General features: G+C 41.5%; 2 long non-coding RNA genes across 2 annotated transcripts; one reads left to right on the forward strand and one right to left on the reverse strand.

Moving 5' to 3' along the window:
• Nucleotides 1–815: 815 nt before the first annotated feature.
• On the reverse strand, nt 816–11,119 carry LOC142072106 (uncharacterized). Its single transcript, XR_012668384.1, has 3 exons — nt 11,005–11,119; nt 6,081–6,155; nt 816–1,658 (listed from the first exon to the last, which is right to left on the reverse strand). It is a non-coding gene; the product is annotated as an uncharacterized LOC142072106 (long non-coding RNA).
• LOC142072105 (uncharacterized) lies at nt 8,282–14,659 on the forward strand. Its single transcript, XR_012668383.1, has 3 exons — nt 8,282–8,716; nt 13,152–13,330; nt 13,807–14,659. It is a non-coding gene; the product is annotated as an uncharacterized LOC142072105 (long non-coding RNA).
• Nucleotides 14,660–14,935: the final 276 nt, after the last annotated feature.

Raw genomic sequence — 14,935 nt, forward strand, 5'->3', positions numbered from 1 at the left:
ATGGAGGAACAGAGATGCTGAGGTCTCTAATTATGCTGCAGGTGGAGCATATGTGCTTGACTGTGAAACTGCCTTCCTTGCCCTCCCCAGACACATTCCTGGCCCATCACAGTACCCCTTGCACTCCACCCCAGGGACATTTTCCATAATGACAGCTGGACTTACAGGCAGCTGTGAGATACTTCAGAGAGTGCTGCTCATTGTCATGTCCCTTGTAAGAAATGTTAATCGTGTATTGCTGTTTAATAATAATTTAGTCTTACACAGACAGTGATTCTTTATTTGTGTCCTACACAGGGTGGTTGCAACAGAAATTCATACATTTACAGACTACAGTTAACGCTCAGGCAGGAATTATTACCAGGGTTATTCAAGGTGGCAAGTAAACAATGCCTAGCTCAATTCATTACAAAGAGACACATTACTGGGGCTCATTGTCAAAATGCTGCTTCAAAGCCTCCCTGATTCGAAGGGCCCCCTGTTGAGCCCCTCTAATAGCCCTGGAGTCTGGCTGCTCAAAAACAGATGCCAGGTTATCCACCTCTATGCTCCACCCCTGGAGAAACTTTTGCCCCTTGTCTTACAAGTGTTATACAGAGCACAGCATGCTGCTATGACCAAGGGAATATTTTCCTTATTGAGGTCTAAACTGTCGAAAAGGCAGTGCCAGCAACCCTGTAATCTGCCAGATGAACATTCTATGGTCATTCTGCACCTGCTAAACCTGTTGTTGAAGTGCTCCTTCCTGCTGGTGTAAGGCTTCATGAGCCACAGGAGTAAGGGGTAGGCTGGGTCTCCCAGGATCTTTATGGGCATTTCCACATCTCCTATTGGAATCTTTTGGTCTTAAAAGAAAGTCCCTGCATGCAGCTTTCTATACAGGCCACGTTCCTGAAGATGTACGTATCCTGCATCAACCACTCCGCACTGATGTCAGTGAAACAATCCCAGTGATCCCCCAGAACCTGCAATACCATAGAGAAGCAGCCCTGTCTGTTGATGTTCTCGCAAGATGGTCTGGGGCTAAAATTGGCATATGCGTGCCATCTATCGCCCTGACGTAGTTAGGGAATGCCATTGCTACAAAGGCAGCCGCTATTTCCTGCGCATTGCCCAGCATCGCAGTCCTTTGTAGCAGGAGGAGATTAATGGCCCGGCCCACTTGCATCACTGCAACCCCCATGGTGGACTTCCCAACTCCAAATCAATTTGCAACTGACCAGAAGCAGTCTAGAGTTGTCAGCTTCCACATAATTATCACCACATGCTTTGCCACCGTTAGGGCTGCTCTCATTTTGGTGTCCTTGCACCACAGGGCAGGTGTGAGCTCCGCATACAGTTCAAGAAAGGTGGCTTTGAACATACAAAAGTACTGCAGCCACTACTTGTCATCCCATACCTGCATCATAATCTGATCCCACCACTTGATGCTTGTTTCCTGAGCCCAATAGCGACGGTCCACCTTGTGCAGCTGTCCTGGAAATGCCAACAATAATCTTGAATTGTTTCTTTCCGTGGCACACAACAGGGCAGGCAGCATAGATTCCTGTTCAGTGGATCAGTTGTCTTGTATTCATAATGTTCATCACACGACTGGGGAGCAGTGCAGGATCCATGCTTTCAAGCAGAGATGGTGGGTGCAAAGGTTACAGGGGCAGCTGAAAAACGGTGCAAAACACAGTCTGAAGCCCTTGGAATTATGGGATGGAGAAAACTCCATAATGGGGGTAGTGATCACACCCCCACGATGCACTATGATCCATTACCAGAACTCCTAGCAGGAGAAGGTGGCAATTTGCACAGTGGGATAGCTACCCCCAGTGTACTGCTCTCTCTGCTGGTGCTAGAGCACAAATTATGGATGTGCTGTACCAAAACAAGGAGCATTGTGTGAACATGCACAAGCAATGTAATTACAGCACCTTATGGTTGTCAATGTAACTTACGTTGACTTAACTGTGTGGTTTAGACATGGTCTCAGTCACATCCGTATTGGTGCATTTCTTTTCCCTTATGGAAAAGGTTTAACAAATCACACCACAGACAAACACTACATATTTATAACGAGTACTGTATTAATTAGTACCCGAGTAGCAAAATGTGGAGCAGGGCACAGATCCCAGAACAGATGTTTTTTAAAAGGTGAAATAACTTCAAAAAGGGGTGATTTTGGAAATCTTATTCCCTCTGTATCAACTTAATTTCCATCAAACTACCAATTAAAAAGTCAAATAGTGCTCACCCTTTACATTCTCAGATTCATTTTTTATTTCCATTTCAATGAGGTTCTTAACAAAATAAAGATCTAAGCTTCCTGTTTAACTGGGGAATGTGTGCCTCAAACTTAGCTAGATGTTGTCCTGACCTGTGCCTCCATAACAACTTGGTGAGCAGTTACATGTAAACAGGAGTGTACATCAGTTGACGTACATGATAAGTATATATATATATATTTTTTTTTTTTTTACAGGAATCTCCAGTATTAGAAGTTTGGTTGTTTTTTAATGCCAGGTAGACTAATCCTGACTTCAGGCCATCATCATAAACAGACAAAAAAACCCACAATCTCTGTAAAGTTTGTCTAGATCAGGTGCAGTGATTAAGTCACTCATGTCATGCAGTATAAAACTCTTCCCTTTATGGTTAGTAAACCTTTGTTTCTTTTCACTTTTAAACAGACTTTTGAAGCTTGTTTACAAATCTTTCTGAAGTCATTGTTTGATATTTGTAGGTAAACTGGTTAATTTAGTTTCAGAAAGGCCATTTAGGGCACTAGTATAATTAAATGACCTTTGTTCATCCAACTCCTGAACACTGGGAAGAAGTTTTGTTTTAACTGAAACATCAAAAAAAATTCAAACAAAGATGAGCTGTAATCTATTGGGACAGTGTAACAAAGATTTATACAGGTTAGAAATCTCAAACAAAGTCTATCAATAATTGTTTTAAAACTGTTGTATCCATGTGATTTTTTTTATGTTCAGTTTCCATGGTATTGTATTTCTTTTTTGTTTTCCATGTATCCCATGATTTCAGTTTATATATTATTGAAAACATATGGGAAGAACAGTGCATGCCACATCAGCCAATTATATTTTTAATAAATAAGGAATCTACTTTATGATGTCAAAGAAATGTTCTGTATCAACTCCTAACTCTCTGCAAATATATGTAGAAATCTTTGTTCTGCTCAATATTATTGTGATCTGCAGAATATTTTCCATAAAATGAGTTTGTCCCACTTTCTATTTTGCAATTTGGTTTTAAATCAGTTTCATTTGAGACCATATGTTCTCTATAGCCGCATTATTAGACGGTGAGGAGAATCAGTGCTCTGATACATCCTTATTTTGCCCATTGCATCTATGTATTTTGCAACTGCTAACCAGAATTGTTTCACGTGACTATTCTTCATGCTCCTCCTTGGACCTTTACTCTGAAGCATTTTATGTAGATGCAGCTTGCCAGGATCTCTGCTGTACAGAGAGAAAAGTTGCTAACTGATGGAGATTAATCAAGGACAGAGACCACTAGGATTCACCCTCTTGCATATTCAAAGGTAATTGTGCTTCATTTATTTTCTTAGTTCAGTACGTAGCCCCTGCATTTTACAGATATTTTGGCATATGTGGAAGAAAACAAGCATTTGGCTTTTAAAAAAAAAGAAAAAAAATCCACTTGACTTCATAGTCAAAAAGACACATGCAGGGTTCTCTCTCCCCCAGCTACAAGCCACTAAAGGAGGTTCATGTTTGAAATACAGCTGGTTTCATTATCTTTTTAAAACAAGCTCTTACAAAACATTGGTTTAACACGAAGCTTAGCTGAATTGGCAGTTTCCATCTGAAACAACTTGTTAATCTGTTGATTTCCTGGAGACCAGGCTGCAGGGAACCATGACATGGTCCATTTAACAGACTTGGGAACCAAATAATTTTGCATTTGTCTTTTGAAAAATGGAATTGTATCACTGTGATGACATTTTTAATAGTTAGGCCTACAAATTTACCCCATCTGTGAACTGACTGTGGGAAAGTGCATAAAAGTTTGTCAACTGTTACAATAACCCCTAACAATAAATATTGATGGGGAAAGGTGCGGAAGGGAGACAAAAACCTGAATTAGTCCAGGCAAAAAAAAAAAAAAAATCAATTTGGAACTCCAGGACTGTGATAAGAGATGTGTGGGACTAGAAATCAATGAACCAAAACTGTTGTGTCAGAAATTAAGCCTATTGGTGGACAAGGTAATGAGGGGATGGGCTATTCCACCCATCACTTCCTTTTTTGGGGTCCTTACAAGAAAAAAGATTTTTGGAAAGAAGATTAGTAGGGGGAGGTAAATGCTAGTTGACTGTGAGAGGAGAGAAGAGGAATCATCATCATGGCTGCCAGCCCGCACCAGATTCTGCAATCGAACATGAGGCCATTGTACCTTCTTCATCCTAATCCTGAGAAGTGTCCTGACAAGGTCAGGGCAGAGAGAGGGAGCCAGATGACATCACTACCCCAGGCTAAATCCCAAATACCACCTGGGATAAAATCATAGGGTTAGAAGGGACCACAAGGGTCATCTTGTCTAACCTCCTCCCAGAGTTAGACAGGTGATTATCCAGCCTCTTTTTGGAAGTGATGGAGCTTCCACAACCTCCCTAGGCCATCGGTTCCTACTGTTCATACAGTAAGGACGTTTTTCCTGAAATTTAATCTAAATCTGCTGTGCTGTAGTTTGAACTCATTGCCTCTTGCCTACCCTTTTTGGCAAGAGAACAACTTTTATCCATCTTTTTTATGTCCACCTTTCAAGTATTTGAAGACCACTATCAGTCCCCACTTAATCTCCTCTTTTCCAAACTAAACACACAGTTTCTTCAGCCTTTTCTCATATGGCTTGTATTTCATCCCTTTGATCATCTTTGTCACTCACTTATGGATTCTTTCCAGGTTTTCTACATCCTTTCTATACATTGTTGGCTGAAACTGGGCATAGTACTCTAGCTGAGGCCTAACCAGCGCCAAGTAGAACAGTGCTATCACGTCCCCTGATTTGCATGCTATGCAACCTAAAATTGCATTTGGGGCTTTTTACAACAGCATCGCATTGTTGACTCATGCCGAGATTGTGATCCACCACAACTCACAGATTGTTCGCAGCAGTGCTGCTGCCAAGCCAGTTATCCCCCACATCTATATTAGTGCATTTGGTTTTTCATAGATTCATAGATTCATAGATATTTAGGCCAGAAGGGACCATTATGATCATCTAGTCTGACCTCCTGCACAATGCAGGCCACAGAATTTCACCCACCACTCCTAAAAAAGACCTCACATCTATATCTGTGCTATTGAAGTCCCCAAATTGTAGTTTGAAGACCTCAAGGAGCAGAGAATCCTCCAGCAAGTGACCCGTGCCCCATGCTACAGAGGAAGGCGAAAAACCTCCAGGGCCTTCCAATCTGCCCTGGAGGAAAATTCCTTCCCGACCCCAAATATGGCGATCAGCTAAACCCTGAGCATATGGGCAAGATTCATCAGCCAGATACTACAGAAAATTCCTTCCCGGGTAACTTGGATCTTACCCCATCTAAAAACCCATCACAGGCCATTGGGCCTATTTACCATGAATATTTAATTACCAAAACCATGTTATCCCATCATACCATCTCCTCCATAAACTTATCGAGTTTAATCTTAAAGCAAGATAGATCTTCTTCCCTAAGTGTAGCACCTTACATTTGTCTTTGTTGAATTTCATTTTGTTATCTACCACCCAGTTCTCCAATTTAATCAAGATCTCTCTGAACTTTAGCTGTATCCTCCAAAGTGTTTGACAAGCAGCAACTCTCCTAGCTTTGTGTCATCTGCTAATCTGATCAGTATGCTCTCTATTCCTACATCCAGGTCTTTAATAAAGAGGTTAAACACTGGATCCAGGACAAATCCTTGTGGAACCCAACTTGAGACCTCCCTCCAATCTGACATCATTCAATTAATAGTTACTCTTTGTTTGCAGTTGTTTAACCAATTATGTATCTACCTAATGGTAGTTCCGCCGAGCCCACATTTCTCCAGCTTACTTACCAGCATGACACATGGGACTGTGCCAAAAGCCTTGCTGAAGTCCAGGCATATTATATCCACCACATTCCCCCAATCCTGTCATAGAAGGAAATCAAGCTGGTTTGTCATGATTTCTTAGTAAATTCATGCTGACTGCTAGTGATTACCCCTTCCTCCTCCATGTATTCACAAATTGCATGTTTATACATTGCTCTAGTAGCTTCCCAGATACTGAAGTCAGGCTGACCAGTCTATAGTTTCCTGGCTCCTTCTTTTTAGAGATGGGCACTACGTTAGCCCTTCTCCAGTCTTCTGGGACCTCTGTCATCTATGAGTTTGCAAATATTATTGCCAGTGGCTCTGAGATTTCTTTGGCTAATTCCTTTAGTACCCTGGAGTGAACACCATCAGGCCCTGCTGATTTGAATTCATTCAAATTGTTCAGAAGATCTGACATATTTTTTACTTATCCCAATCTGCCTCCCTTCCCTTTTATTGTCTATGGTAACTTTGCTAGTCGTCCAGTAATTTTCTGTGAGAAGACTGAAGCAAAAGTAGGCACTGGGCAGCTCTGCCTTCCTATTAGCTTCTGTTACCAGCTCACCTTCTCCATTGAGCAGCGGACCCACACCATCTCTGATCTTTGTCTCACATTTGTAGAGCCCCTTCTTGTTGTCTCTAACATTCCTTGCCAGCTGTAATTCCTTTGCCTTGGCTTTCCTGATGTTGCTATTCCCATGCTTGTGCTATTCCCATGTATGCTTCCTGGGTGACATGCCCCTCCTTCCATTTCTTGTATGTATCCCTTTTGGTTTATAGATAGCTAAAAAGATGCGAGACTGTCACTCAGTCACACTATGTCATTTTCCTTCCCCACTTTATTCTTTTTCCTGTTTAATATGTTCGGTTTAGCCAGCCAAGACTATATATTTTGCAACACTGCCCATGACCAGAAATTGCAACTGGAAGCAATGCCCTAAACAGCCCGATACTGGTACAAGTTTGCTGGGTTATGGAGTGGCTGATAAAACTGTGTACCTGGCCTGTGTTTTTTCAGCCGTGAGGTTGCAAGAGAAAGTCAATACCAGAGATAGAAGCTGCAGCTTCTATCTTTGCTGTTCTCGTCTTTTCCCTTGTGTGCATTTGTCTTTTATCCTCTAGGCTAGGGAATGGAATTGACTGAACAGCAAAGCCAACAAACACAACAGTTCCAGCCTACCTTTCTCTGTTCCCCAAAAAAGAACAGTTACCATATAAAAAGACTTAACAAAAGGGGATTTCACTTGTAAAAGTATCTCTCTAGCTAGACAGAAAGGGAACAAGGATGTTAAAATGAAAACTGTACTTAATACTTTACATTTCAAAAGCTTTAACTGTTTTTCCTCTTTTCTGTATCTTTAATAAAAGGTTAAAAAGGATTTTGGATGATGTGATGGCCATAATACTAAGCAGGTTATGGTCTCTGTATATCAAACCTCAAACCTTGTTTAACGCTGGACAGTGACAGGGTCATGTTAACACCGTTAGCTCTTTGGGTCCATGTATTCTATCTAAATTAATACAGAAGCTAAGAGAAACCCAGAGAGATAGGAAGATGGGGGAAAAATTACATGCTTGTCATCTTTGCCTCAGGTGCAACACTGTAGACAATGTATCAGGAGTAATAAGTTTTATCAGCGAGTCTACTAAAGGAAATTCTCCTTGAAGACAGTGTCAAATGTTAATAGTATCCATATTGCAACTGAACTTCTAGATGCCAATTTTGACAATCTGAGGGTGAAATTCTGGCTCTGCTGAAAAACAGATTTTGATGGGGCGAGGATTTCACCCCAGTCTCACAGGTGATTGACCTGTTCAGCCTTTTTGATACTGCTGAGACCAAAAGAGCAGAAGTAGAAAGTGCCAGTAGAGCACATCACCATACAGCCTCTCTCAAGGAGAACACTGTAAACAATAAAGTGGAGATTCTAGAGAATCAAATAATAAGTGCTAGAATAATTGGCCTCCCTGAAGCTACCAGAACAAATGGCCTTTTGAGGTTTTTTTAAATGCATTATGGCTAGTGGAAGATTCAATATATAGTAATATTGAGTATGAAAATGTGTGGGAGAAAAAGTGTACTACCCCTTTAAAGGACAGGCTGTAGACTCCAGCCTGCCGCTAAGCTATTTAAATACAGGAACAGGAAGCTAAGGAGAGAGATGAGGTAGAAGGCTGTAGTATGTGGTGGTTTTTCTTTCAGGTAGCTGACTCAGACTTGGGTTTGGGAATGTTATTTGGGAGCTCCGAGCCACCGTGCTGATGAAGTGGTTGTTGTAGGACTGCTGTCCTGAAACCTTATTAAAAGGTGACCTGGCGTTTGGTTAATGTGTTTTGGCTTTTCCTTTCCCTGGGCTATTAAAATGAATGTATTGCTGCTCCACTTGGGGAAATTAAGGTGGAACACACCGGCAGTGCCACACTGAGCCACAAGGGAGCGTGCAGGGACTGCCCACACCTTTACAAAGAGAATAAAAGAGACTGAATCTAAGATCTCTTGAAGTTGCATGTCAAAAAAACAAAAACAAACAAAAGCCCACACACTATAAAACAAAGAATTCTGGCTGAAACTAAGACTAAAGGATATTTGAAGATTCTGGACATGAACTTCTGGCTAGGTAAGTGGTGTACGAAGGAGAGTTTTGATTTTGTGGAACATTTGTTCTAATTTCCATGCAGAGGGGGGCTGTATAGTTTGGATGGCCTCTAGCGCCATAGAAGAGGGACCAAATTCCTCAGGGAAGGCTAGCTAGAGTAGTCAGGATGGGGGTAACCTAATAGCAAGAGGGGAGGGTAAAAAGAGGGATGATATGAGCATTCAGAACAAGAAAATTTGAAACAAAATTAATCAAGGAACCAAAAGGACAAGAAGAAAAGGAATTACTGAGTTGCTTATACACCAATGCTAGGAGCCTGGGTAACAAACAAGAGGAAATGGAATTGCTCATTTATGAGTATAATTTCAGTCTAGTTGGTATTACTGAAACCTGGTGGGATGATTTGCACAATAGGAATGACCAAAATCAGTGGTTAAAAACCTATTTATGAAGGAAGGATCAAGTGGTCAAAAGGGGAAGGGAGAGGCCGTTTGTCAAAAATGGCATTCCCTATTTCTGAATCACTGATGACTCAGAAGAAAGTCATTTGAATGCTTATGTATCAATGTCCTAACACTGAAAGCCCAAGATGGAGTTGGTTGGTGTCTGCTATAGACCACCAAATCATAATAGGGAAAAGGATAACCGCCTTCCTATGGACCTATCTATAATGTGTTGGGGGGAAAAGCTGCGTGATCATGGGGACTTCAGTTTGAATGACATAAGCCAGTACTAAAACATCATTGGAATATTTAACATTAGAAGTGACAGTTTCTTAATTCAAGAAGTGTTACAGCCAACACAAGGGAATTCTTTAATAGACTCCTAACTGATAAAGAGGAACTGAACTAAAAGTTAATATTAGCTTAGGTACAAGTGATCATGACTTGATTACATTTATAATGTGCAAACAGAATGAAGTCCAGAACAGTAATATGTACTTAGTGCTTTAAGAAGCCAGTTTCACAAGCTGAAAACAATTATGAGCCAAGTTAGCTGGGAGGAAGAATTTAATCAGAAAAAAGTGAATGATAACTTGAATGATTTAAGAACATTTTATTAGATGCCCCTCCCCCCCCCCCCAAAAAAAAAGAAAAAGAAAAAAGGCCATAATAATTAAAAAAACAACCTGGTTTAGAGGGGAAGTGAAGGCAGTATACAAATTAATATACAACAAATGGAAGAAAGGGGAAGTTGATAGTGATGAATAGAAGTCAGAAGTTAGGGACTGTAGAAAATTGATAAGGACAAAAGGGGGGAGTCTATAACCAGCAGACTTAAGGACAATAAGGAGGTTTTTTAAAAAATATATTGAAAACAAAAAGACTCCTGACAATAGTATTAGTCCATTACTAGATGGAAGTGGTAGAATGATCAATAATAATGCAGAAAAAGGCAGAAATGATATATAGCTGTTCTGTATTGGGGGTGGGGGACAGATAAAACTCTTTCCATTCCACTCATCTCTGGAGGGTATTAAACAGAAGCTACCAAAAGTAAACATTTTAAAATCAGCAAGTCCAGATCACTTGCATCCAAGAGTTTTAAATGAGCTGACTGAAGAGCTTGCTGGACCACTAATGTTGCTTTTTCCACTATGTCTTAGAACCCCTGGGGAAGTTCCAGAAGACTGGAAGAAAGCTAAAGTTATGCTAATTTTTTTAAAAGGATAACTAGGATGACCCAGGTAACTCTAGGCCTGTCATCAGTGGTAGGCAAGATAATTGAGTGGCTGATATGGGACTTCATTAATAATGAACTAAAAGAGGGTAATGTAATTAATGCAAGTCAACATGGGTTTATGGAAAATAGATCCTATCAAACTAACTTGTGTTTCCTGATGAGATTACAAGTTTGGTTGATAAAGGTAGTACTGTTGACATAACATACTCAGACTTCTGTGAGGGATTTGACTTTGTACCACATGACATTTTGATGAAAAAACTAGAATGATATAAAATGAACATGGCATAAATTAAATGGATTAAAAACTTGCTAATTGATAGGTCTCAAAATGTAACTGTAAACATGGAATTGTCAAACAGGTTTCCAGAGGGATTCCATGGGGATTGGTTCTTGGCCCTACACGGTTTAAGATTTTTATCAGTGACTTGGAAGAAAACATAATCACTGATAAAGTTTGCAGATGATACAAAAATTAGGGAGTGGTCAGTAATGAAGAGGACAGGTCACTGATTCAGAGCAATCTGAATTGTCTGGTAAACTGGATGCAAGCAAACAATATATGTTTTAGTATGGCTACATGTAAATGTAGCTATCTAGGAACAAAGAATGTAGGTCATACTTACAGAATGGAAGACTCTATCCTGGGAAGCAGTGACTCTGAAAGAGATTTGGGGTTTGTGGTAGATAATCAGCTGTCTTGAGTTCCCAATGTGACTCTGTGGACAGACGAGCTAATGCAATCCTGGGATGCATGAACAAGAAAATCTCAAGTAGGAGTAGAGAGGTTATTTTATCTCTGTATTTGGCACTGGTACGACCTCTGCTGGAATATTGTGTCTAGTCCGGGTGCCAACAAATCAAGAAGGATGTTGATAAACTGGAGAGGGTTTGAAGAGGAGCCATGTGAGAATGATTAAAGGATTAGAAAAAAGGGATAGCCTTCTTTGCTAAATTAAATATATTGAGCTCTCTGAGACTAAGCGGTGGCTTGATTGCAGTCTAAGTATTTAAAATGGGCTCTTAAATTTAGCAGAGAAAGGTATAATAGTCCAGTGGCTGGAAGTTGGAGTTAGACATACGCCAACCGGAACCAAGGTCGGAATTTGACAGTGAGGGTAATTAACATTTGGAACAATTTTACCAAGGTGGTGGATGCTCCATCTCTGAGAACTTTAAATCAAGAGTGGATGGTTTTCTAAAAGATGTGCTCTTGGAATTATTTTGGGGAAGTTCTGTGGCCTGTGCTATGCAGGAGGTGATCATCTAGTCTGACAATGGTCCCTTTTGGCCTTGGACTTCTATAAACATACTATGTGTTGTTCTTCCCATGTTTAAGCCAAAGAACACATGCAAAATGGAGAGAATTTAGAGAAGCACTAACTCCTTTCCAAGCCAAGCACTAGGTGCGGGGATGGGGAGTGGAGGTGGTAGAGAAAATATGTTTTCAGGTAGTGCTTCAGCACAAAAGACTTAGGCAAGCTACATATAGGAATCCATGAATGATGGACAATCAGAAATCAAAACGTAGAGATTTGGGGCCAGAACTTGCTCCCATTGAAGCTCCCGCAGAATTATACTTCTCACTGTATCTGTATGACAGCTATTCTTGTTCATCTGCTTTCTGTGCCAATCTTGGAGCATTTTAAAAAATAGCTCTTTTGTTGTCACTAACCAAGCTGTGGACTAATGCTATGTTCATACATTTTGTTCAGTTTCTTGCTGATACTATGCCAGAAGCCAATATGGCTCAGAGGAATTTTGTACTGGTTTGAAGGAACAACCCTTCTGGGGGACTTGGGCACAGGGGTCATGTTACACAGAATATGAACACTCCTCCTCCCCCCAAGTTACTGAAGAATGTCTTTCAGAGTCTCAGAGTAGCAGTCGTGTTAGTCTGTATCCGCAAAAAGAAAAGGAGGACTTGTGGCACCTTAAAGACTAACACATTTATTTGATTCATCCGATGAAGTGAGCTGTAGCTCATGAAAGCTTATGCTCAAATAAATTCGTTAGTCTCTAAGGTGCCACTAGTACTCCTTTTCTTTTTGCGAATACAGATTAACATGGCTGCTACTCTGAAACTGAGGATCTTGTAAACCTTAGTAAAAGTGATTTAAAAAAAATGTTTAAGAGTGGTGGTTTCTATACCAATGCTGTGTTAAGCCTCTCAGAATGTCTAGCATGAACTGGATGCTTGCAGAAGTCAGAGCGGGGTCAGACTGAGCTAAGTGCTTGTGAAATTAGTAAGAGTGCTGTGCATCCTCTCCTAACAAACTCAATACCTGAGTGCTTATTAAACAGTGTGTAATTGTCTCCAAAAAAAAAAAAATGTCTGGCCATCAGAAATGATTTTGCAGTGAAGTTCAAGACTGGTCTGTGCAGCTATAAAATTGAATTCTTTGCCTGAAAAAAATCTATTTTAACAAACAAAGATCACTCAATGAAAAGAATTTGAAATATATAAGTTAATTAAATAAGATACTGAAATTCCATCAGTGGGCAGTAACAGACTTGACACTTAAGTGAAACACTTTGTCCTGTTATTAGTAGCAGTATTATTGTATCATCTATGAGCTCTAGTCACGGATTGAGGCCCCATTGTGCTAGGCAATGTACAAACAGATGGTCCCTTTCCCAAGGAGCTTACCATCTAAATATAAAAAATGAGTCAGACTGATTCAGACAGACAGGAGCGTACAAGACATCAGTGAGACAAGACCATGATAGTCTCTGCACACCAACAGCCTAACCATTGTCATGTTTTTTGTAGGCATCATGGAAAATGGGAGTTCTGAGGAGGAATCTGCAGGTGGATAATGAAGTAGTTCTGTGCATGTTTACAGGGAGTTCCTCCCAAGCATGAGGGGCAGTATGGGAGAAAGCACAAAGGAGCTTGTTTGAAAACATAGCATGTGGGGAGTGGATGCTGGTGCCGTGGACCAATCAGAGGTAGGCATCGACCGTGAGTGAAATTTGATAGGGAGGGTGAGGATTGACTGTGGAGGGCCTTGAAAGTAAACACAAACAGCTTATGTTTGACGCGATAGAGAAGTGGAAGCCAGTGGAGGGATTCAAAGAGAGGGTGGTGTAGTCAAAGCGACAGGTGAGGGATGTGATCTTTGCAACAGTATTCTGAGTTTATATGAGTTGGGCAAGACTACATTTGTCAAGGCCAGAGAGAAGGATGTCACAGTAATCTAGCTGAGAAATGAGGACATCTCGAACAACAGTGGTAGCTATGTGGATGGATAGGAAAGGCCATAACTTAGAGATGTTATCCAGAAAGAATCAGCAAGTTTTAGCTATAGTCTGGATCTGAGGACCTAGAGAGGTGGCCCAAAAGATGCATGCTGCCAATTCCCTTGCTCTTATACCAAGTGCAGCTGTGAAACCATGTTTGGCAACTTCTGCATCTTTTTGGTCAGTTTCAAAGGACACTCCAATTGAGCCAGGAGGTGACAAAGAAGTTAGTGACTGCGGCAGTGTCACATTCAAGAAAAAACGTCAATCTTTCTGGAGCACATGGAAGTCGTAGTAGCCAGCACCCTGAGATTCAGTGCGGAGCGAGAGATCCAGAATGGTGCCTGACATTTAATTGCCCAAGTGGTGAGTACATGTAACACTGAAACAGTAAGAGGGAATTTAGGAGGGCAGAACACAATTATCTGACTTGCTGTTTGGCCAGGACACCAGGCGGAAGACACTACTCTTATGAAATGTACCATTGGGGTCTTGAAGACAAGTGGTCAGGACTTTCATTTTACAACTCGTCCAAAGACAGCATCATGCTGGGAGGACTAGTTCGGTGTTGACTCAAAAGGACACCCCCATTTCCTGCCGACACCATTATTGGTGCTTGTCCAGGGGTGCTTTCACCTCCATTGCCCCACCCCCACACACACACACATCTGAGCAGGTGTTATGGAGAATCTACCTCAGTTTTCCCTTTTTGTTCAGCCAATCACCATTTAACCCCACCTGGTAGTTCCTTGTTATGACTCCAGCCTTACAGCCAAAACCAATAGTCTCTCCCTTCTTAGAGAGGGGGTAAAGAGTCTAGTGAGTCAGCAGGCCAGTAACCCTAGCAAAGGGTCCACAAACTCAGATCTCTTGGGATTGAGGCCCCTTGCTCGGCAGGGGATAATAATCCCTCTGCTAGGGTTGACAGGGGAACCCAGCCCCCACCACTCCAGCAGCTTCCAACCCAGCTCCAACCACTCCTCCAGGTTCCTATCCCAGAATCCTGTCCACAGCAGCTGAAAACAGATACCCCCAATTCCTCGCTGCCTCCCTAATAGGCTGTTTCCCAGACTCACACTCTGTGATCCTCTTCCTCTGGAGATCTGGCTACCTGGGTGGCTTCTCACCACTCCATTGCTGAAGGCCCATGCTCTCAATGACTCTTCAGCCTCGCTGCAGCTACCCCTTCCTTCCCACCTGTAGCCTTTTCATGTCCCCACCAGCTGCAGGGCCACCAATCAGCTCCAGGTGAGGAGACAGCTAGTTTCCCTGTTAACCTTTGAGGGTATGTCTACACTGCAATTAAACACCCAT

Source organism: Caretta caretta, chromosome 5, assembly GCF_965140235.1.
Source record: "Caretta caretta isolate rCarCar2 chromosome 5, rCarCar1.hap1, whole genome shotgun sequence".
Classification (NCBI taxonomy): domain Eukaryota; kingdom Metazoa; phylum Chordata; order Testudines; family Cheloniidae; genus Caretta; species Caretta caretta.